The sequence below is a fragment of the Ceratotherium simum genome, chromosome 5 (assembly GCF_057802395.1).
Source record: "Ceratotherium simum simum isolate JZ-2026a chromosome 5, ASM5780239v1, whole genome shotgun sequence".
Lineage (NCBI taxonomy): Eukaryota > Metazoa > Chordata > Mammalia > Perissodactyla > Rhinocerotidae > Ceratotherium > Ceratotherium simum.
The window spans coordinates 69,923,726-69,946,489 of NC_141904.1; the positions used below are offsets into that span (position 1 = coordinate 69,923,726).

The 22,764-nt window shown below is 38.5% G+C and overlaps 1 protein-coding gene across 11 annotated transcripts in view; it reads right to left on the reverse strand.

The window, feature by feature from the left end:
• FOXP1 (forkhead box P1) overlaps positions 1-22,764 on the reverse strand; it is a 577,255-nt gene that overhangs the window by 336,080 nt on the left and 218,411 nt on the right. The window contains exon 5 of one of the 11 annotated variants that reach the window (XM_087431330.1): positions 19,298-19,356. The exons of the other annotated variants lie outside the window; for them this stretch is intronic. The gene's annotated coding sequence lies outside the window, so the exon portion shown is untranslated. The remainder of the gene's footprint in view (positions 1-19,297; positions 19,357-22,764) is intronic. 11 annotated transcript variants of the gene reach the window in all.

Consider the following 22,764-nt stretch of genomic DNA (forward strand, 5'->3'; position numbering starts at 1 on the left):
TCTTCTTGGTTAATATTTAATTGGGTGCTAAAGATTTCTTGGAGAGACCTCTGTACCTCCAGTGACAGGCGCATGAGAGGCTCCGTCTCTGCAAGAGATGCAGGCACTTCCCTGAATAAACGAAAATAACATACAATTAAATCAGACTATTCAATTAATAAATTACTTCGGTGGACCTTGCAGGCCAAGTCCTATTTAATTACATAATTTAAAAAATATTTGCACATTGCAATCACCGAAATTGGCTTTGAGGTTTCATAATACACACTTAACACTTGAGTTAGAGAACAAATTTATTTAATAAATGCAGGCCTAAGTGCTAGAAGGCCATACCACTCAAACTGCAAAATCACTTAGCACATCCTCAGAAAAAGCAAATAAACTTTTCCACTATTTAGACGTAGCCTGCTGTTGAATGTCAGGAGAGGCTGGCTGATTTTTTGCGTTTTCTCTGTCATGTGTTGCCTGTAAATCTGACCATTTTGAGAGGTAATTAGAATAGAGCTAATGGACAAAATGGTTCCAGTTACAGATAAATTAAAGATAAACTAAGGTGGAAGATGTCAAGAACCCGGTAGTAAAAACCTCTTCAGGGTAAAACAAAGAGAAGTCGTATTACCTCCCCATTTTTCACTTCTTAGAATACCAAAATACACCATAAATTAACAGGGTTACTGAGTGTAAAGATGTGTTCCATTAGGAAAGCACACACAAATTTAGGGGTGAGGAGGACATTCATAAAAAGGATAGAATTACACAGTATCCAAGAAGAAGGCAGAAACATTTTAAAGTGACTATATTTCTTACAGTTGTATGGCGGGGCCATGATATTGCCATTAAGTGAATTTTCTAGAAAACCACTTGACCGCTTTGGCAGCACAACTTGTTTTGCCTTCATATTTTGATGAAAATCTTTGTCAAACACATACACTTCCAATAACCATTGCATGCTTTATACCCACAACGCCCTCAGAGCTTTCTGAGCTCTGTGGGGCTTACTCCGTTTCCACCAAAACCCCCAGACCACCACCACAAGGTTATTTTTGTTTGTGGGTCTTCTTAAAGATTTCTGTCATGTACAATCCAGCCTGCTGTGCTTCCACTTGCCTGTTCTGCTCACCTCCAAGAGGCCTCTAATTTGCTGCTAATTAACTGGCAGTTAGAAAGGCATCTAAAGTTCTGAAATTTAAAATTTTTAAATGAGGTTTAAGTAAAAGATCTGGTGAGACCTTGAAATCCCTGTTATGAAACAAAATAAGCAAATTCTTCTCTCAGTCCCATGTCCCCTTCTCTCTTTTCCCTTTCACTAACTTCTGGAAAGAGCTGTCTACATTCCCAGTCTCCATTTATTCACCACCCACACCCCCTTCAGTCCTCATCATGGCACTGAAACCTGTGTTGCCAAGGTCATTCCGTTTTCAGTCTCTTCTGATTTGGTCCATTGGCTCCATTTAGCAGGGCTGACCTTCTTTTCAAATACCTCTCCTCTCCTTGTGTTCTCCTTGTGTTCTCCCTGTGACTTTGGCTCTCCAACACCTGCCAACTTCTTCAGCACCCTCCTGTCCTCCAACTAGTTCTCCTCCCATCTTCTTCCCTCTGGGAACGTTACCACCATCCACCCAGGAAATGAGGCCAACGCTTAGCAGGCAGCTTTGAAACCTCCTCCACCACACCCAACTACCCTATCCATTCCATTCTCTTTTCTTCATCCCAGTTGAGACTCACTAGCCCACACAAGAGAGCCTCACATGGACTCCTACAATTGCCTTCTCAAGGCTCTTTCCTATCTTGGGACTTGCTCTCCTCAAACCTACCCATACAGAAGACCAACTAACCTTGTAAAATGTAAGCTTACAAAGTTTTTCAATTCCTGGATGGCTTCCCTCACCACATCTTAATAGTTTTGACATTATGATGCATCTCAAAATTGATGTGGATGCTTAATGTCACATGCTTCCCAGATGCACGTCCCACCCCTGCTTAAAAAGTTCTTAGCATCCTAAGGCCCGCAAAGTCAAGTTGAAATGTCCAATGGGTACTCAAAAGGCCCTTCTTGATGTTGGCCGCTGCCTAGTCTTCTGGTAGTACCTCTTGCTGCTCCCTGGCTTCCATTCCACCATCGGCAGACACCATCATATACCCTGCTCTCTGTCATCTCCAAGACTTCACACACATCTAGCCTACCACCCACCACTCTGTCCCCTCCTCTCCTAGAGAAGCCTCACCTCTCCCACATAAGTTAAGCATGAATGCCACTTCCTCTGAGAAGCATTCTCTAATCTCTCTTTAGATCTATGTTCCCATCATTTGTTCCATTTGCATCCAGTACTTATCCTAATATAGCAATGATTCCATTTTATCATAATGCTCTGTCTAATCAATAGTTTCTCCTGGTAACCTGTATGCCCATTCTATTAAATGCACTTAATATATCTTCCTTCTTTTTTTTATTGAGGTTTAATTGACATACAACATTACATTAGTTTCAGATGCACAACTAATATATCTTCTTGAATGAATAAAGTTGATGAATTTCTAGTGAAGTTAATGACAATAATTTCTTTGGTTCCTTCATAAAATCAACTGTTCTCAGTCCTAGTTCCTCTCCTCACTAAAATCATTCAGCAAGATGAGGTCAAGCAGATCGCATGTGCATAGTATTTGTTCACAACTCTGAAAACATAAGAAATTTTATCATGGCTGATATTTATGTGAATGGCTGAGATATAATATGAACAAAAAGTCTTATGTTCCCTTGAAGTAAAATCACCTTATTGTTCATAATAAAGTGCAAAGGAAATAGAACGAACACGGAAGCTATAAGGATTTAATCAAATAGACTTCTTATAAATAAGAATTGAGATTCACTATCCTCCAAAAATCTAATTACGCTCCCCCTACTAACAGTGCTCTAATTTGGAATCTGCACCAAAAACAAAAGCTTTCAGGTTATACTACAATTTTACATTAAGGTCTCAGATGAACCTTAATGCCATTCCCTCTCCTGGACCTGTGGTCTGCTGAACTTCAGCTTGAACATCATCATCAAGCATCGCAACTCCAGCAACTCAAACTTTGCAGTCAGTCTGCACAACAGTGTGAAAGAGCTGTCGTGGGTCAAACTCGGGACCTCCAATCTTTAGCAGATTTGGTAACGGTGTTAAAACAAAAAACCCGGTACCAGGCAACAACAGCCCCAGACTCAAGAAACGGCATCACCTAAGTGACCAAAGGATAAAAGCCAACCTCCGGAAATGTGGTCTGACCAGAAGGGCCGTAACCAAAGAAAAAGGCCACAGAACATTCTCTCTGGGATTCATATTTTCAGAGACCCAGAACTAAAAATATCAGAAGAAATATGTCATTTACAACGTAATTAAAGGTAACTGGCAGACATAATCAGATCTTATTTTTCATAATTATGATTCAGCTGAGTCACCTAACTTCTCTGATCCTCAATTTCTTCGTCTGTAAAACAGGGTAATGAGACCTGTGTGAGAGTCAAATGTGATCACATGTGCTATGCTCATAGGTAGGACTTTTGTGTTTGTGTGTGTAGAGGTGTGTGAACTAGAGAAGGTAGCGATTTTTGACACAACTCCTACATCCTTTATTCGGTCATTTAGCAAATGTTAGTGAACACCACTCTGTGCCCCGTGTAATGTAAAGAAGAATAAAACACGGCCCCTGCCCTCAAGGAGCTCATAGTGGAGATGTCTGTGATGCCCACAACAGTAGTCATTAGACACATGTGGATATTTTAATTAAAATTAAATGAAAACTAAAAATCCAGTCCTCAGTTGCACTAGTCACATTTCTACTGCTTAAGAGCCACATGTGACACTAGCTACACGTTGGCTACCATACTGGATAGCACAGAACATTTTCATTGCAGAAAGTTTTACTGAACAGCTCTGGTCAAGAGGGGCAAGGCAGTCAAGGACGCATAGGTAAATTTTAACATACTGTGGTAAGTGATAATTTGCTAGCAGAAATGATTCTATAATGGAGGTGATATTCTTGAAGGATAGGTAGGTTTTGTTTCTCTAGAGCAAAAAGGGGGGGCCAGGCGGAGCAAAACACACGTAGGAAGGCACAGAATCATCAAGAGGCATTCTGCGTTCCAGGAGCGGGGGCAGCTATTCTTGGTGACTGGCATGTAAGCGCATAGGGAAGCAGCGGCCAAAGACAAGCCTGGAGGAGTGGTTAGGATCCAGCTATGAAGGCCTCACAAGCCAAAGAAGAAGTCAGGACTTAAATCAGAAAACAGAGATACTAAAGTGGTGGCAGACACACGTGAGAATGCCTCTGGAGAGCTTTTGAAAATGCTGATGCCGGAGCCCTTAGTCTAACTGAATTAAATCCATTTTTGGGCATGGGGCCCAGACCTCAGCAAGTCTTAAAATCCCAAAGTGACTAAAGTGCAGCCAGAGTTGAAAACCAACAAAGATGACAGAGAACTGGGATTGTGGTTAAGCAAGAATGAGGATATACACAGAGGAGTCTACTGCAATAGTCCTACCAAGAGGTGATGGGGACCTCACCTAACACAGGAACAGAGAGGATGAAGAGGAAATGTTGATTTTGGTAGAAGTTTCTAAGACAGAATTAATATGACCTGGAAACCAAGAACATGAGCAATCAGAGAAGAAAAAATAGAATATGATATTACAACTTCTACCCCATGGCAATAATGACCAAGATCAAGAATGCAGAAAACTGAGCAGGTTTGGGAGGGGAAAAGTGACAACTAGCTCAGTTTTAGGGGCCCTGCCTGCTAAATCCCTCAGAGCATCTGGCAGAAAGGTCCAGGAGGCCAGAGGAAATATTTGCCTGGATTGTGCTACAGAAATAGGCCAGAGAGTGGGGCAGAGAGGATTTGTGAAGAGTGCCTGCAGAATCGTACAAGAGTAAAATATTTTCCTTTAAACTTCAACCTATCAGAACAATAGAAAAGACATGCACTTTTAAAGTTCTGCTCTATCCCTATCTGTTCCACACTGTCCATCAATACCCGCTACCTGGCATCACCAACAGGCCACAGGCTTCCTGTCCCAACACCACCGCTCACTGGTTGTATGGCCTTGAATAAATCATTTGACTCTCTTGGTCTGGGCTTCAATTTCTTAACAGTCAAAGAAGGGAGCTGAACTAGAACTAGAGGCTACCAAGGGGTCCCCTGCAGTTTGAAGATTCTATGGTACGTTACAGTGTGAAGAGCAGAAATTATCCATATAATTTATAAGAATTTCTAGCATTTGTATATGCACTAATTTATATAAAATTATATTTATTTATATTTCATAAATATATAGTCCAGAGATTTTATATATGCATTTCATAAATTATAGATTCCACAAAATTGTATATATATGTATATATATTTCCTTTTGTCTTAAAGTTAGTCATCAAAAAGACACATTCAACATATTTTTTAGTCCTGAACACCAATTCTGTTTTGCTTTTCCTTTGCAATGCTAAAGTAAAGGGCTGCAAACCCTAATGCCTATAGGGACAGAGGGACACAGTAATGAGTAAAGGAGTCCAGAGGAGAATGACAAACTCCAGGCCATGCCCCAGCTAAAGGGAGCAGCTACTATCTGTGTCCAGGCCACAGGAGCCATTTGGGAATGGCAACCCAGTATTGTTACACTTTTTTCACAAAACCCAGAAATCCAGGATTATTTCTTGATACTTAAACGCTGGCAACCAATACAAATTATTGTAAAATGTTGTGCAGACCAAACACAACAGGCCTAAGGCTGCCAGATCGTGCCCTGCCCCAAAGTATGCCATCCTTCTGTGGCATTTAAACCTGAAAAACATAAAACAAGTATAAAACAAGAAAGAAGCCCTCTTACATTCCTACGACAGTTCTGACCATTGGTTTCAGTCTCAGCAAGTTTGACCAGCAACCCCAGCCTAGGACTTGCAGCACCCTCTACACTGAGTGCCTATAAAAAAATCTCCCACAAAATGCATTAATTTTTATGAAACATCTGTGTGGGGGTTGAATGGAGAAAAGAACACCTGATAAACGAATTCTTTGTGTACCAAATATCAGGTGGACTTTAACACTTAGAGATAAAAATGTGATGATTTATACTCTGCTGATAGCAGTCATATATCCTTCAATGTTTTCAAAATAAAAAAGACTTTATTTAGCAGCAATATTACTCTATTTCCCGCTTTCAAACAGGGGGAAAAAACCCTTCTCTTTTCATTATACCATTGTTTTTTTGCACGAGAAGTACTAAGCAATCTGGCACACATTAGCAGGAAGAGGCCAACCGTACATGGAATATGCCACTGCCTTCTTCTTCAAAGCATAACGAAATGTGATCTTCTGCTACTAAAGCACCTTAACACCAGTGCTCCAGTGCAAAGGAGAGGCACTGCTAGTAAAAAGGAGTCTATGTTCAGGAGGGTTGTCCTGTGCACAGCCAGTGGGCTCAGGGGGTGAGAAATCCATGAGAAAAGCATAAAAAGCAGCCGAGACGGAAGCCAGCAATCCAATGATGATGATAACAAAGCTCTCACAGATGTGGAAAACACCTGCCGGCAACCTGGCTTTTGAGTTCATTCTATGACGACTGTGATAGCAGAGCTGATGGCGTCCTAGCTCTCAACACAAAACCTATAACAGTTCCTCAAGAGGGGACAACGTTTTTAAAGAACAGAAGGATGTAAGAGAGGTATTGTAGCACATGATTTCAGTTTGTCTAAGTAAAATGCAACAAAAGTGTCCTCATTAAATTATCTGCCTTGAGAAAGGTTTTCTTGTCAAGCTCACTAGTGGTACATCTTAGGTGGGTAAATATTATGAAGGTTTAAGCAAATTCCTAAACCTCAGTAGTAGTTGGAAGGAAGGAAGAAAACAAAGGATGTAGAAGTTAGGAAAAATAGGCTATGCTAGGTTACCTGGTACAAGAGGGTTCAGGTGAACTCTAAATCTGAAGGGACCTACACAAAGGGGTGGAAAGAGATGATAAACCAAACTACTAATAGAAGGAAGAGAAGGAATATTTAGAAAGCAGCACTTAATGTGTACCAGACACAGTACTACACTGTTCTTATTCCTTTTTCACAGATGAGGAAACTAAGGCTCATCAAGGTAACTAGGCCCAAGTCAACCAGCTAATAAATGGCATAGCGTGGATTTGAATTAGGCTGTCCATTCTAGAATCCAATATCTCAACCACCATGCTACGCTGTCTCCCAAAGTTGGAGACCACAGGGCAATATTGGACAAAAGCAGGTAAAGACCAAACCAGAGGTGAGAAGAGAAAGGATGCCTTCAGACATGCTTGTGAGGGGCTGACTTTGACAGATCGATGGGGGGAGCAGTTTAAAGGGAGGAAGTGACAGCCTTGCTGTCACTCCAAAGAGAGAAATGAGGCAGACTCGCTGTACTGAAATAGGTTTCCAGGCTGCGACATAAATGTCACTTGCTCTCCTGCTCACTTGGCCAGCTGCAACAGAGTTGAACTGTGTTTAAATATGTACCAAAAATCATGAAATCTGACCACCAATCAATTTCTCAAAGTATACAGAGCAAATGACTTGCGCTAAAGGGTAGTTCAATTCTATCACATATAAGGTGTATATGCACACATGTATGTGGTTACTGATGACAAATGATATCTGAATCTCAAAGCACCTCTAATCTAACTCTCACTCTTTTGCTCTTTATAAAGATTTTATTTATTTATTTTTTCCCCCCAAAGGCCCAGTAGATAGTTGTATGTCATAGCTGCACATCCTTCTAGTTGCTGCATGTGGGACGCGGCCTCAGCATGGCCGGAGAAGCAGCGCGTCGGTGCGTGCACGGGATCCGAACCCGGGTCGCCAGCAGTGGAGCGCGCTCACTTAACCACCAAGCCACGGGGCCGGCCCCTTTTGCTCTTTATAATCTTTATAATTAGCTCTTTCAAAATGAGGTGTACATATATATTTATATCTTTATTACTGGGATGCAGAAACATATTTCTGAATCAGAAATGTCCTCCTAGAACATTCACCAAACCTTCTATACATGAGAGAAGGCCATACAAGTACCTCAAATATTGTTATTGAAAACTACACCAGAAAGTCTTTACACTAGCATTAGAGTGAACATATTACCCACTAGAGAGTCCATGCTACACAAAACAATAAAATTTTTTCATTGGTGAAATAAGTAGTGCTCAAGACACATGATAAGATGAAAAGATGCCGAGTGCCAACACTTAGGAGCCTCATACCTTGAGAACTAACTGCACTCGGGGTCTAGATCTCATTTGGTACCATGAGGGAACCCTGTCACCTTTCAACTAGAAAGTTGGCTGATTCTGCTACCAAAATACTACTACTTGCTCCTCATAGTACACCTTTCACATGAGATGCCTGGTGAAGTATGTGAGGGCAGCAAAGAGGGACTTTAAGACTCAAAGGAACAAGTTGTATGACTTTTCTGGGCTTGCTTCCTAATATATCTTTGCCCACTTGGCAGAATTCTGGCTGAGACTTGCCTTCAGTGCAACTTGTCACAGGGCCGTGACGGTGTGAGAGGAAGAAATGCATAACGCTGTCTAAGAGACTAATATAAATACTTATATGCTAACAAATTGGACAACCTAGAATAAATGGATAAATTCCTAGAAACATACAACCTACCAAGACTGAACATGACGAAATAGAAAATCTGAACAGACTGAATAGTAGTAAGAAGATTGGATCAATAACCAAAAGCCTCCCAACAAACAAAAGACCAGGACCAGACGGCTTCACTAGTGAATTCTACCAAACATTCAAAGAATTAATATCAATCCTTCTCAAACTCTTCCAAAAAACAAAAGAGGAGGGAACTCTACTTATTTTATAAGGCCAACATTATCCTGACCAAAATAGACAAGGAAGCCACAAGAAAAGAAAATTATAGGCCAATAACCCTGATGAATATAGAAGCAAAAATCCTCAACAAAATATTAGTAAACTGAATTCAACAATACCTTTAAAGAATCATACACCATGATCAAGTGGGATTTATTCCTGGCATGCAAGGATGGTTCAACATCCACAAATCAGTCAATGTGATATATCACATTAACAAAATGAAGGATAAAAACCATATGATCATCTCAATAGATACAGAAACAGCATTTCACCAAATTCAACATCCTTTTATGATAAAAACTCTTAACAAAGTGGGTATAGAGTAAACATACCTCAACATAATAAAGGCCATATATGACAAGCCCACAGCTAACATCATGCTCAACGATGAAAAGCTGAAAACTTTTCCTCTAAGATCAGGAACAAGACAAGGGTGCCCACTCTTGCCACTTTTATTCAACATGGTATTGGAAGTCCTAGCCAGAGCAATTAGGCAAGTAAAAGAAATAAAAGCCATCCAAATTGGAAGGAGGAAAGTGAAACTGTCACGATTTGCGGATGACATGATATTATATATAGAAAACCCTAAAGATCTCATCAAAAAACTGTTAGAACTAATAAACAAATTCAGTAAAGTTGCAGGATACAAAATCAATTAAAAAAAATGTGTCCTGTTTCTATACACTAATAATAAACTATCAGAAATAGAAATTAAGAAAACAATCCCATTTACAATTACATCAGAAAAACCAAAATACCTAGGAAAAAATTTAAACAAGGAGGTGAAAGATCTGTCTATTGAAAACTACAAGATGTTAATGAAAGACATTGAGGAAGATACAAGTAAATGGAAAAACATTTCATACTCATGGATTGGAAGAATTAATATTGTTAAAATGGGGCCAGCCCTGGTGGGTTAGTAGTGAGGTTCGGTGCACTCTGCTTTGGTGGCCCAGGTTCAGTTCCCGGGCATGGACCTATACCACTTGTCTGTCAGTGGCCATGCTGTGGCAGTGGTTCACATACAAAAAGAGGAAGATTGGCAGCAGATGTTAGCTCAGGGTGAATCTTCCTCATCAAAAAAGAAAAAGAAAAAAATATATTGTTGAAATGTCCATGCTACCCAAAACAATGTACAGATTCAATGCAATCCCTATCAAGAGTCCAATGGCATTTTTCACAGAAATAAAACAAACAATTCTAAAATTTGTACATAACCATAAAAGGCCCTAAAAAGCCAACGCAATCTTGAGAAAGAAGAAGGAAGCTGGAGGCATCATGCTCCCTTATTTCAAACTATATTACAAAACTGTAATAATTAAAACAGTATGGTACTGGCATAAAAACAGACACAAAGATCAATGGAACAGAGCGGAGACCCCAGAAATAAACTCACCCGTATATGGTCAATTAATTTACAACAAAGGAGCCAACAATATACAATGGAGAAAAGACAGTCTCTTCAATAAATGGTATTGGGAAAACTGGGCAGCCACGTGCAAAAGAATGAAACTGGAACACTATCTTACACCATACACAAAAACTAACTCAAAATGGACTAAAGACTTGAACACAAGACCTGAAACCATAACACTCTTAGAAGAAAACATAGGCGGTAAGCTACTTGATATCAGTCTTGGTGATGATTTTTTGAATCTGACACCAAAAGCAAAAGCAATGAAAGCAAAAATAATAAGTGGGACTACATCAAACTAAAAAGCTTCTGACAGCAAAGGAAACCGTGAATAAAATTAAAAAGCAAGCTACTAAATGGGAGAAAACATTTGAGAATCATGTATCTGATAAGTGGCTAATATCCAAAATATATAAAGAACTCATATGACTCCACGCCAAAGAAACAATCAATCCAACCAAAAAATGGACAGAAGATCTGAACAGACATTTTTTCCAAAGACGACATACAGATGGCCAACACACACATGAAAAGATGCTCTACATCATCAATCATCAAAGAAATGCAAATCAAAACCACAATGAGGTATCATCTCACACCTGTTAGAATGACTATTATCAAAAAAAAACTAAAAATAACAAGTGTTGGGGAAGATGTGGAAAAAAGGGAACCCTTCAGCACTGTTGGTAGGAGTGTAAATTGGTGCAGCCACTATAGAAAACAGTATGGAGGTTCCCAAAAAAATTAAAATAGAACTACTGTATGATCCAGCAAGTCTACTTCTGGGTATTTATTCAAAAAAACCCAAAACACTCATTTGAAAAGATATATGCACCCCCACATTCATTGCAACATTATTTACAATAGCCAAGATATGGAAACAACCTAAGTGTTCATCGACAGATGAATGGATAAAGAAACTGTGGTACATGTATACAATGGAAGATTATTCAGTCATGAAAAAGAATGAAACCTTGCCATTTGCAACAACATGGATGGACCTTGAGGACATTATGCTAACTGAAATAAGTCGAACAGAGAAGGACAAATACCATATGATTTCTCTTATATGTTAAATATAAAATACACACACACACATATATATAAACCAAACTCATAGATACAGAAAACAGATGGGTGGTTGTCAGGGCGGCGGGGGGTGGGGGGGGTGGGTAGGAGAAATGGGTGAACTGTTTTTGTTTTTGTTTTTAATTTAAATAAATTGAATCAAAATAGGAAAATTAGAGGTAAAGCTAAAAGCATAGGTTTTGAATTTTCCCAAATCCTCACATAAAAACAGATAGAACAACCTGAGAGCAAACCAAAAATGCATGGACAAATTCACAACAAAACTAAATGACTAGGTATTGCCTCAAACACCAAAGCACAAACAAGTGTGGCAAAGCCAACGCCAACCACAAGTCGTACAGATGAGCAGTATCTGCATGGAAAGAAGCAGAGGCAAACAATAGGCAACTGCAGAACCTGAGAAAGAGAAGTCCCAAAATTGTAGTAAGTACTAAATGGAAAGTGCAATGAGCCAATTTAAAACACCAGCTAGACCTGGGAGGAATTTTTCCCATTCTAATAGAGTGAGTGCACAGGGCTCACATTAAGAAACTCTGACGAGTCCGGAGTCGTCCAGTGCATATCACTTCTCAAAACTGAGCTGCTAGGACTCTACTCCACGACAGGACCCCACACTGAGGAAAAATTGCTGGAAATAGAATCAAAATTGAAAAGGAAAAAGAAAATCAAAAGGAAAGAAAGAGAAGGTCCAAAAGAAGTGGGCAAAGAGAACAGAGTCAAGATATTTTAGAAAGCATGCCAGTAGCCCAATAGTAAAAAGTAGACCAGAAGAGGGAGCTCTGTGAAGTTAGAAGAGCTATCTAAATCAAGCCTCCCTATTATAAGTTCAGAAAAACTACTTACACACAAAAATGGGCAACAGAAAAGTTTTGAGATCAAATGCTACACAAAGTTACAAGAAAAAAAAGGAAAAGAATAACTTCTACAGAAAATGAAAGCATATACCAGAAAGACATGCCATATAGCAGACCGAAACTGTAAACTACTACTTTTAAATGAGCTAAAAGACATTAGCATTATGATATAAGGCTTGAAAGAATAACATAAATCAGAATTAGAAAAACTGAGAAATGAAGAAAGAAAGAACAAATCTGAAAAAAAAAGAAAAAATCATTTTAATAATGAGGAACACACGAGGAGGATACATGAGTGAATAAATACAACAAATAATGCCTTAAAAGTACTAAGATTAGAAAAGAGGAAAATTCTAAAAGATCAAAAAGAAAAAGATAAAAAAAGATTTAAAGGAAAGTCAAATATTGAAGACAGGTAAAGAAGATCCAACATATGGATAATAGGAATCCCTAAAAAAGGAAATCAGAGGAAGGAGTTCGAAACCAAATACTTAGAATTATAATTCAAAGAAACATTCCTGGAGAAAAAAAAGTCTGAGACAATATGTTGAAAGAGGACACTGGATACTTGAGCATAGTGACCCCAAATGACCAACATCAAGACATATTCTAGTAAAATTAATGGACTTAACACAAGCCAGAAGAACATGGCACAAAATTAGTCAAGATACTTAAAAAATGTGAACCAACAATTTTACATCCAGCAAAAATTGCCTTTCAGGTATAAAGGACACAGCAAACTGTTGTCAAAAATGCAAGAATTCAGGGAATATAGTTCCTACGAGCTCTTACTGAGAAATCTAATAGAAAATGAACTTTAGACAAAATGACCAGAGACATCGACTTAAGGACTGGTATTGAGCACTGAACATACTTACCTATAATAGAACTAAGACTAAAACAGGTTTAAAAGGGGAAAGTATAGTATAAACATTATATGCTCTGAAAAGACAGACATAGTAAACCATTAAAAAATAATAAAGAGAGATTAGGAACAGTATATGTAATAAGATGTTTAACTTCTTGATAATCATAACTGGAGGTTATAGTATTAGCATTGTTATTCTGAGACAGTGGCAGGTGTAAGGTGGATAAAGAAGCAAATTAGTAATTATGGGATATTCTAATTCTGTCATCCCTCGTATTCTTGAGAACCAGGATTCTCAGCACAGGAGAAAGGAGATAAATACGTAACAGATAAGAAGCCAACTAAAAGCCTTCCAATCCTGAGTATAAACTGGAAATGTCAGTATAAATTCACGAGGCCTAGACGCAATGACCAATCCAGCAACAATGAGCATTGTTAGCACTAACATAATTGTCTTGAAACATAAATTTCCACTAAAAGAAACTAAGGTTTCTTGGAAAAATGGCCTATTTCAGTTCTCAGGCAAGAAATGTACAAAGTGTGTCTGAAACATCTCGTCATAGCAGGGAGCAGAGAAGCTATCAAAGATCAAGAGGATCATCTCAGGAGGCCAGAGGAACCAATGTGAAGAAGTTCCATGATCAAAGATGGACAATTTGATTTTCAATCAAAAATAAGAAATGCAATGGATTGAAATCGATTACTATTTAAATTCATGGTTCAGAAAGAAATTAAAATTTACTGGTTCGTTTCAGAGGGTGACATGGAACCACTTCATTATTTTGAAAATTGGTAAACAGAGGTAAAGAACCAGGCATTTATCTTGTATTTCTTATATGAACAGTTCCACTGGGCAACCGAAGAGTAGATGAAGAGTAAAATTACACAAGTATTTCAGCTAATAAACAGTAGAATTAGAATATCATCATTTTGCAACTCCCAGTGAGAATTAATGGACCCAGGCAGTGAGCATCAATGGCTATTAACATCACAAAAAGAAAGACAGTAAGATATTATGTCCCTCCTGAATGAAAGAATATAACACCACTTAGAGACCTGCCAAAGGGATCAAACAGAAGCCTCAGGATCCAGCCGCGAATCTGCAGGAAACAGACAGGGCAGAGAAACATGTGAGTGGGGGATGGTAATCAGCAAAACAGACTCTTGGAATCTCTACAGCTCAAGGGGCAGGGGTTCTCCAAAAGGTAAAGTATAAAGAAAGGAATAGTGGGAAACTTGTAAATTAAGAAAGTTAAAAGACATATCACCTTAAAAAAATGGGCAATACTAAACTATGGTTTCTAAGGATGCAAATGTAGGTAATAAAAATAATAAAGAAATAAAAGGAAGTAATTAGTAGAAAAGTATTGGTTACTTTTGGAAGGAGCTGTATGTGGGATAAGGTAAATGAGGGACTTCTGGGTGGCTGGCAAAGTTCCATTTCTTGACTTGAATGGTTGTTACAAAGACATTCCCCTTAGGGCCAGCCCGGTGGCATAGTTTGTACGTTAAGTTTGTACGCTCCGCTTCGGGCAGGCTGGGGTTCGCAGGTTCAGAACCCAGGTGCGGACCTATGCACTGCTCATCAAGCCATGCTGTAGCGGTGTCCCACATACAAAATGGAGGAAGATGGGCACAGATGTTAGCTCAGGGCCAATCTTCCTCAGCAAAAAAAAAAAAAAAAAAAAAATTTAAATAAAAAGATATTCCCCTTAAAACAACTGACATACAAATATATATATCTACACGAACATTGTCCAATACAGTGGCCACAAGCCACATGTGGCTAATACAGTGTGAATTAATTAAAATTAAATAAAATTTAAAATTTAGTCTCTCAGTCATCCTAGTCAAATTTCAAGTACTCGGTAGACAGTGGCTACCTTTCAGATAGTGCAAAAATAGAACACACTGTACAGAACCAGTTTGTGTGTGTGTGTGGGGGGGGGTAATGTGTGTGTTTGGGTGGTTTTCTATAATTATGTTTTACTTTATAATAAAAATTTTAAAGCGCATGTCCCCAAAATACATTATACAAAATACATTATACAACAGCATTTATTTGAATTTAGCTCAAATACATGAATATTGGCTATTCTTTGAAGCAATGGCAAAGGGCATGCACCTTCCAAAAGAGAGATGAATAATGTGAAAGCATTTCATGGCATTACATAGCAGGAACCCAACAAATCCACTGGATCTGATTTAAAGTTGCTGGTACATGATACAAGGAACTTTCATCTCAAGGACAATGTAGTCGTGCCTAGAAAAGGTTAATAAGCTCTTCTTCACTATGGATTGATAACTGATCATTTCAATTATCATTAAACATTTATTAGACACTGGGAGCAGAAAAGGCTATGGCAAAATAGAGCAGCCGAGTCTGCCAAATGGACACTCCAAACAAGGCACTTAAGATAACGTAACTCAATTATACAGAAGGAGGACAAGGAAGCACTCCTTCCACCGAGTTGGAGATCCTTAGGTCAAACGCATCATACCTCTATATGACTGCCGATCTCACAGTAAGTATTGAGGAGGAAGACTGGAAGGAGGTGTACGAAAGGGAAAAATGAAAGCTTGGCCAACGGAGACATAAAATGTTGTCAAGCAGAGCAAATGACATATAGGAGAAATGGGAAGCTAGACATTTACAAAGATCAAAGTGAGATCTACAAAAATACATTACGTAATAGAGCAAAGGGTATAAAAGGAAATATTTCAGAGGTCAAAATAGAGAATCTCAGAGAACTAATGTATAACAAAGCAGGGGTGTCCACTAATCCTCTCCAGTTGTTAGCAGGTCAAGAGTCAGTGCTACAGAAGAGGATAATTACAAAAGAGGCATTTTTGAATAAACTAGAGAAAAGGGAGGGAGGAAAGAAACACCTTAACTACAAAATACTCTTCCAATCAAGTCTTTAAATATCCAGGGAGAGTATCAATACTTTCTTTAAAATAATGTAATGAATGCTAAAACATAATGAGGAAAAATACAAGATTATGGAACCTGTGATTCAGTGCAAAAAAGAGAGCACACAGGTGCATTAACAGTTAAAAGCTGTGGAAAATCAATGACTTCAAATGACATGTACCTTGTTATACAAGGTACCACACACCAAAGAGCAGACTAGCTTTGAGTCAAGATAAAGGACACCAATCTAGAAAATGATGCTAGAGTGGGTTAAGGGCAAATAATAAGAAGAAAAAAAAAGAAACACAAAAATCAACAGGGCCTCACTTTCCCCTCCTTATTCCAATCTGAGCCTTTCAGTCTCAGAAAGTCCATCCTGTGTTTACCTGGGTCTGGATGGGATCCAAATGTTCTGTACAGCTCTCTTTTACATTTTATTCTATCAAGAAAGATTTGGCAACTGAAATCTATTATGATGTCAAAAGGTAGCTGACAACATAAAACGCACCCCGCTGAGTTGATGCCGCACACGGCTAAATTTACACCAACAGGGGTATCATAAAAATTATAAGAACTGCAAATTAACCACTGATTTCTAGTTCACTGACATAAATAATGGTAAGGACCTGGATACCTTCCAAACATCTTTACCACTGTTTAATTTGTCAAAATCTATCAAGAGCATTTCAACCACAAACCTGTCCTCTACGGTACGTTATCATTTCCACACATAGATTAGCATCGGTGGAACCCCAGTAAGACTGCATAATTACTAAGACTCCATGAGGATTCTTCTCTCACTTTGGTAATTCCTCGATGTGTCAGTACCTCACTCTTTCATAAGTACCACTCTTACTCTCAATTAGTTATTTAAGATCATTTAAAAATTTGGCTCTAATTCTGTGAGATATGTCTGTCTGCTTTCAAAATTAGTTCCTCATTACAGTGTTAAGGTTCCTACTGGGCTCAAATTAGCAAGATTTTCTGTTTACTTCCTATTTGTGAACCAGGAACGCTGGTAGCAGTATGGTGCTACAGTCGTTAGCTGACAGCTGTTGGGAAACCCAGCAGGTAGGGAGGTCACACGTTGAAACAAAATGACAAAGACAGTAATTCCTTTCTCAGAGAAAGTTAAGATACAGAACCACATGGCTTCCTCCACCAACAATCAACTCTATGAACTATTCACAGAGATGACAAGAAAAGAAAAGGGCTTTAACATAGACGTAAAACCTCTTCTGAAAAACCATATTCATTCATAGTGAATTTAAAATCATGGCTAAACGATTTCATCGCTCATTGATAAACACCAAAATGTGGTTAAAGATAATAAAATGGCTACAGAAATAAAGAAATCAAAGAAAAATGCCTTTTAAAAATGTATTAAGGGGACGGTGGCGCAAGCAGTTAAGTGCATGTGCTCCACTGCGGAGGCCGGGGGTTCACCGGTTCAGATCCCAGGTGTGCACTGATGCACTGCTTGGCAAGCTATGCTGTGGTGGCATCCCATATAAAGCGGAGGAAGATGGGCACGGATGTTAGCCCAGGGCCAGTCTTCCTCAGCAAAAAAAGAGGATTGGCAGATGTTAGCACAGGGCTGATCTTCCTCACAAAAAAAAAAATTAAATAAATAAAATAAAAATGTATTAAGTGAGAAATGATCTGTTTATGTATATGTGTGTGTGTGTGTGTGTGTGCCTGTGTGTGTGTATTACACCACTCCTTGCTTTCCCACTGACATATGTCTAGAACAAATTTACAATATTGCTAAAAAGAAAAAAAATTACATGTTTGGCCATAACATTGTTAGTGAAAACAGTCAGTCAGTAGTATCTTCATCTAAGTAGAAGCTATATATGCATTTGTGCAGAAACTAGGCAGTTCTAACTCTGATTAGTCCTAATACAATGAGTGTAGGGAGATGTTCGATAGATACTAAGTAAATCTAGCATACACTACTTGTGCCCAAATTGGTTTATTTCACATTTCTGTATTTTGGGGGAAAAGCAATTTCTGTATGACAGATGCACCTGGAGTTTGCCACGTGGCCTACACACAGAAAGGACTGTAGAGTCACAGATTTAGCAACAGTGAGAAAAGTGCATTTTATTCTTATTTGCCAAAAAAAATAAAAAGTATATTTTTTCCCATGGAACATGTTTGTATTGAGTCAGTCCATGTCTACCCAGAGTAAGTGAAGAACAGAGATGAAACACTGACTTACATTTGGGTAAGTCAAAGCCCCCAGTCACCTGCTCCTGAGGATAATGTTGGTTTGGCCTCAGTTGGACCCTACCAGCTGCTTACAATAAGAAAATACATGTGATAAATAAGCCATCAATCCTTCATCTCTCTTTACCTATGTAAATACGACCTAAATGCCTCCATCAATGTCAGAGAGCTGCCCCCGTATAAACCTAACCTTTTTGATCACTGTGTGTCATTTTTAAACCCTAAAACTAAATGAAGTCCTCAAAGCTGGTAACATAACGAGAGTGCTCTCTTTTGGTCTCCTTAAGAAAGTCTTCACCTAAAAAGAGAGTCTTGAAATACATGAAGCAAAAACTAACATAACTGAAGAGAGAAAAACAGGATTTAACAGTAAGAGTTGGAGACATCAATACTGCCACTAACAATAATGGATAGAACTAGGCAGAAGATTAACACGGAAACAGAAGACAGGAACAACACCAAGAACAGACAGACCTAGCAGACATCTATAGAATGTTCCACTCAACAACAACAGAATATACACTCTTTTCAAGGGCACATGGGACATTCTCCAGGACAGACCATAAGCTAGGCCATAAAACACACCTCAATCAACTTGAAAGGACTGAAATAATACATAGTATGTGCTCCAATTACAATGGAATGGAATTACAAATCAATAACAGAAAGAAGTTTGGGAAATTCACAAACACGTGGAAATTAAACAACACACTCCTAAATAACAAATGGGTCAAAAAAAAATCACAAAAGAAAGTATAACAAACACATATATAAGGAGAACAGATTGGTAGTTACCAGGGGGGGAAGAGGGTGAGGGGAGGGCCAAAGCAGTAAGGGGGCACATATGTATGGTAACAGATAAAAAGTAGACTATTGGTGCTGAACACAGTGCAGTCAATACAGAAGCTGAAATATAATGTAGACCTGAAGTTTACACAATGTTATAAACCAATATGACCTCAATAAAATAGTTTTGAAATTTTTTAAAATTATAAAATAAGTTATAAATTAGAAAATACTTTGAGATGAATGAAAATAAAGACATAACATACCAAAACTTATGAGATACAGGTAAAGCAGTGCTCAGAGGGAAATTTATAGCTGTAAACACCTATATAAAAAAGAAGAAAGATTTCAAATAAAGACTTACTTTGAGTTAATCAACCAGATAACAAATCCACCAATACATCCCAGAGCTTGATTCTCCAATCATAAGACTGAGCAACTTCTACAGCCACCATTTTTACTCAATAAAGACATAGGTTTAAAGCGGTGTTATATAGAATGTCACAAAGTTATTTATCCATAGAAGCTTTTAGTAGAACATGATTCTCCTCTCAATAATTACCTAAATGAGGAAACTGAGATCACATAAGTTAGGCGAAGATATAACTTTAAAAAACATAGGTTTTCTGAATTTGAGTCTAGTAGTTTTTCTGCTACACAAGTAACTAGCCTTGTGCATGTAAGTTTTTCATGGCTTATCATATCTACATGCTGTAAGCCAGTGAATTTGTGGCTTACTATTGCTATTCTTTCTAGATTTCCATATGCACCTCCATGTACACATTAGGAATTAGAAATATATTATGAAACTCATCAAAATTGTCACACCATCTCTCTTCTCAACAAAGCATTTACTGAAAGACTCCAATGACAAGATAAATGATCTCCATGGTCTCTACCAAGATCAAAGTGGGTGAATTTGGGGTCAGGGGAAGGAGAAAAGGAGCATGATAAGAAGGAGAAAGTAAGAGAACAAGGATGAATTTTGGTTCTTAAAACTATATTGAGTTATGGGAGACCATGTGATATGGTCTGAGTGACCTGAAACTCTGACCCTAGAAAAATAGTGGAGCAGAAACCATGTTCTTGCTAGTCAAGTGATCTAAGAAGGCAAAACAGTGAATAATCCGGATTTTAAAAGCAAACAGATCTTGATCCAAGTGTAAAATCTGCCAATTGCTCAAATTTTAATTTTGAATTGTAGATTTATAGGAAGTTGCAAAAACAGTACAGTCCCATATACCCTTCACCCAGCTTCCCCCAATGTTGACATCTTAAATAGCTGCAGGACAATATCAGAGCCAGGAAACTGGCATCGGTACATTACTGTTAACTAGACTATAGACCTGTTCAGTTTCATTTACTTTTTCTGGAAACCCAAGCATTTTAAGGTAGCTAACTTTTTTGATCCTTAGTTTACTCATCTGAAACATTAAGGTAATAAGAGTAGCTACTTCATAGCATTTATAAGGATTCAGTAAGATGGTGCTAGTATACTGCTTACAATAGTAGCTGACACACAGTAAGAACATTATAAATATTCGTATTAAATTATTAAACAAGACTGCTGAGATTTCTAGTTCTGCTCTGACACTTTCCTTGAGGCCCTTCCCACAACCCACTAATATAGAGATAGCAACTGCCACCATTTATAGCTCCATTGAACTCAAAGGACAAAACACCAGAAAAACAACTGAATATAGTCTACTCTAAGGATTGAAAGGAAATCTAACTCAAAATTCCTTTTTTTGTGCACACATATCCTGATTTTTTTTTAACTTCATTTTTCCAACAGTGAATGACTCAGGTACTACTAACAATGCCTTCTGAGGCTTTTGGGGGAATAAGGAGTGAACTAATTAAAATAGCTGAACCTTAAACCAACATCTAAGAACACTCTCATATTTTAAATGGCTTTGCTTACCTTTTTAGGTGGTGAGAGGTAGGTTTTTTTTCTAATATAAGTTTTTAAATCTTAATTAGATTTTTTTGAATCAAACAGATTGAACGCAAGCCTGGATCCACCCTGCGACAGTTTCCAACCCTACTTGTGTCAACACTCGAGGGAAGGAGGACTCTTTAAGAGGCAAGCTCTTTAACAGGTCTTCATTAGGCCTCTGTTTGGATGCACTTTTTGTGCAAGCAAGAAAGAAGTGCACATACAAATAGTCAGTTCCAGGCACAATCAAGGCTCTCCAATCTGGGGGCTCTCACACGCTCCCGTCAACTGTGTGAGCCCATCCAAGATCCCTCTGGCTTTGGCATTGCAGACATATGCCAGTACCCGGAATGCTCCTGGGCCCTACCTCCTTCACAGCTATATTTTAAGGACACAAGTGTTTAATTTATAAAGGGGTAAGAAGAACTTGCCTGGATTTACCCCCAGCTTTGAAATTTTCAAACCTTGAGAATAGATGAATCAGAAACTTTAAGGATTTTTTTGTTCTCTTTCTCTGTTTTTCTATTCATTTTTTCTTTTTGCAAATTAGCTGCATTTTCAAAACCTGCCACCCACAAACAGTCTGAAATATTAAAGTGCCTGCTCTGTTTCTACCAACAGACATTATTTGGAATCACTTACAAGGACAAATAATATGTCCACTAATGAGCCAAACAGCTAGAGGAGACATCTTTGGTTCATCTTAATACTCAGATCTCTCTTCCATTCTCCTCAAGTCAGATCAATAAGAATCATATTTGGATGGTTTCAGCTTTGGTTTCAGATTAGGGTAAGCATCTCAAACCAAGTGATCTCTAAGGAAATCACTTAGTGTCAACTAAGATCACAGGAAAATAACAAATACAGGTTTCAACCACCACATGTATCCATTAACTAACCTATGAGCCTTGGTTTCCCAATCTCAAAATTTATTTTTAATTGGAAAGAAAAGACTTGGGGATGTGGAGAAGCAACTGATTCCTTTATTCTATAAAATATACCAAAATTATCAAAAGCTGGTTTCCTACATGGATTAAAAAGATGTCTTTAGCTTTGCGGGCCACTGTCCCATGTCCAGTTCTAGCTCCCTTTTTCTCAACATGAACATATGTTTCCCTTAAAATTACTTCTTTTTTCCTACCCTGGTGTTATGCAAGATGCCTGCTTATTTTGGCGATGGAAACAAAATAAGAAGAGCCACCCAGAGTTCTCCATTCCAAAGGGAGGAGCTTCCCAAGAAAAGCAAAGTTTTGCTGTTGTATTTCCTCTCAGCCCCGCCAAACAGCAAGCAGCCGCTTCAGGGCGGAAATTCAGTACAGATGAGGGGGCTGCTCCTGAAATACCTACTAGAACCACGAATGGCAGGTGTGGGCAGGGACCATCTAAAGGTTCACAATCACTTAGTGCTTATAAAACACAGGACTTGGCAAAAAAAATATGAGAAGTGAGGCGGTTAGGTAGGCCCAACATGCAATAAGAAAAGGCGCCTTTCAAACACAAAATATGAGGAAAGGAGATGCCTTTTACTTCAGAGAGAGCCCAGGAAAACCCAAACTCAGATCGAGAAAGTGAACCTTGACTTTATTTCTATGCTCAAAATCCTCACTAAAATGGCCACAAGGCCTAGGCGAAAGCTTTCAAAATTAAGAAGGGGCTAGCATGCTAAGACAAGAAAAACAGAGAGAGCCTTGCAGATAGGATATTGGTTTCAATGAGGAAGGGTGAACGCCAAAAACAGTATAAGAATTAAGCGCTCACATAATAGATCATTGTGAGCAAAGCTCTCCGGCAGAT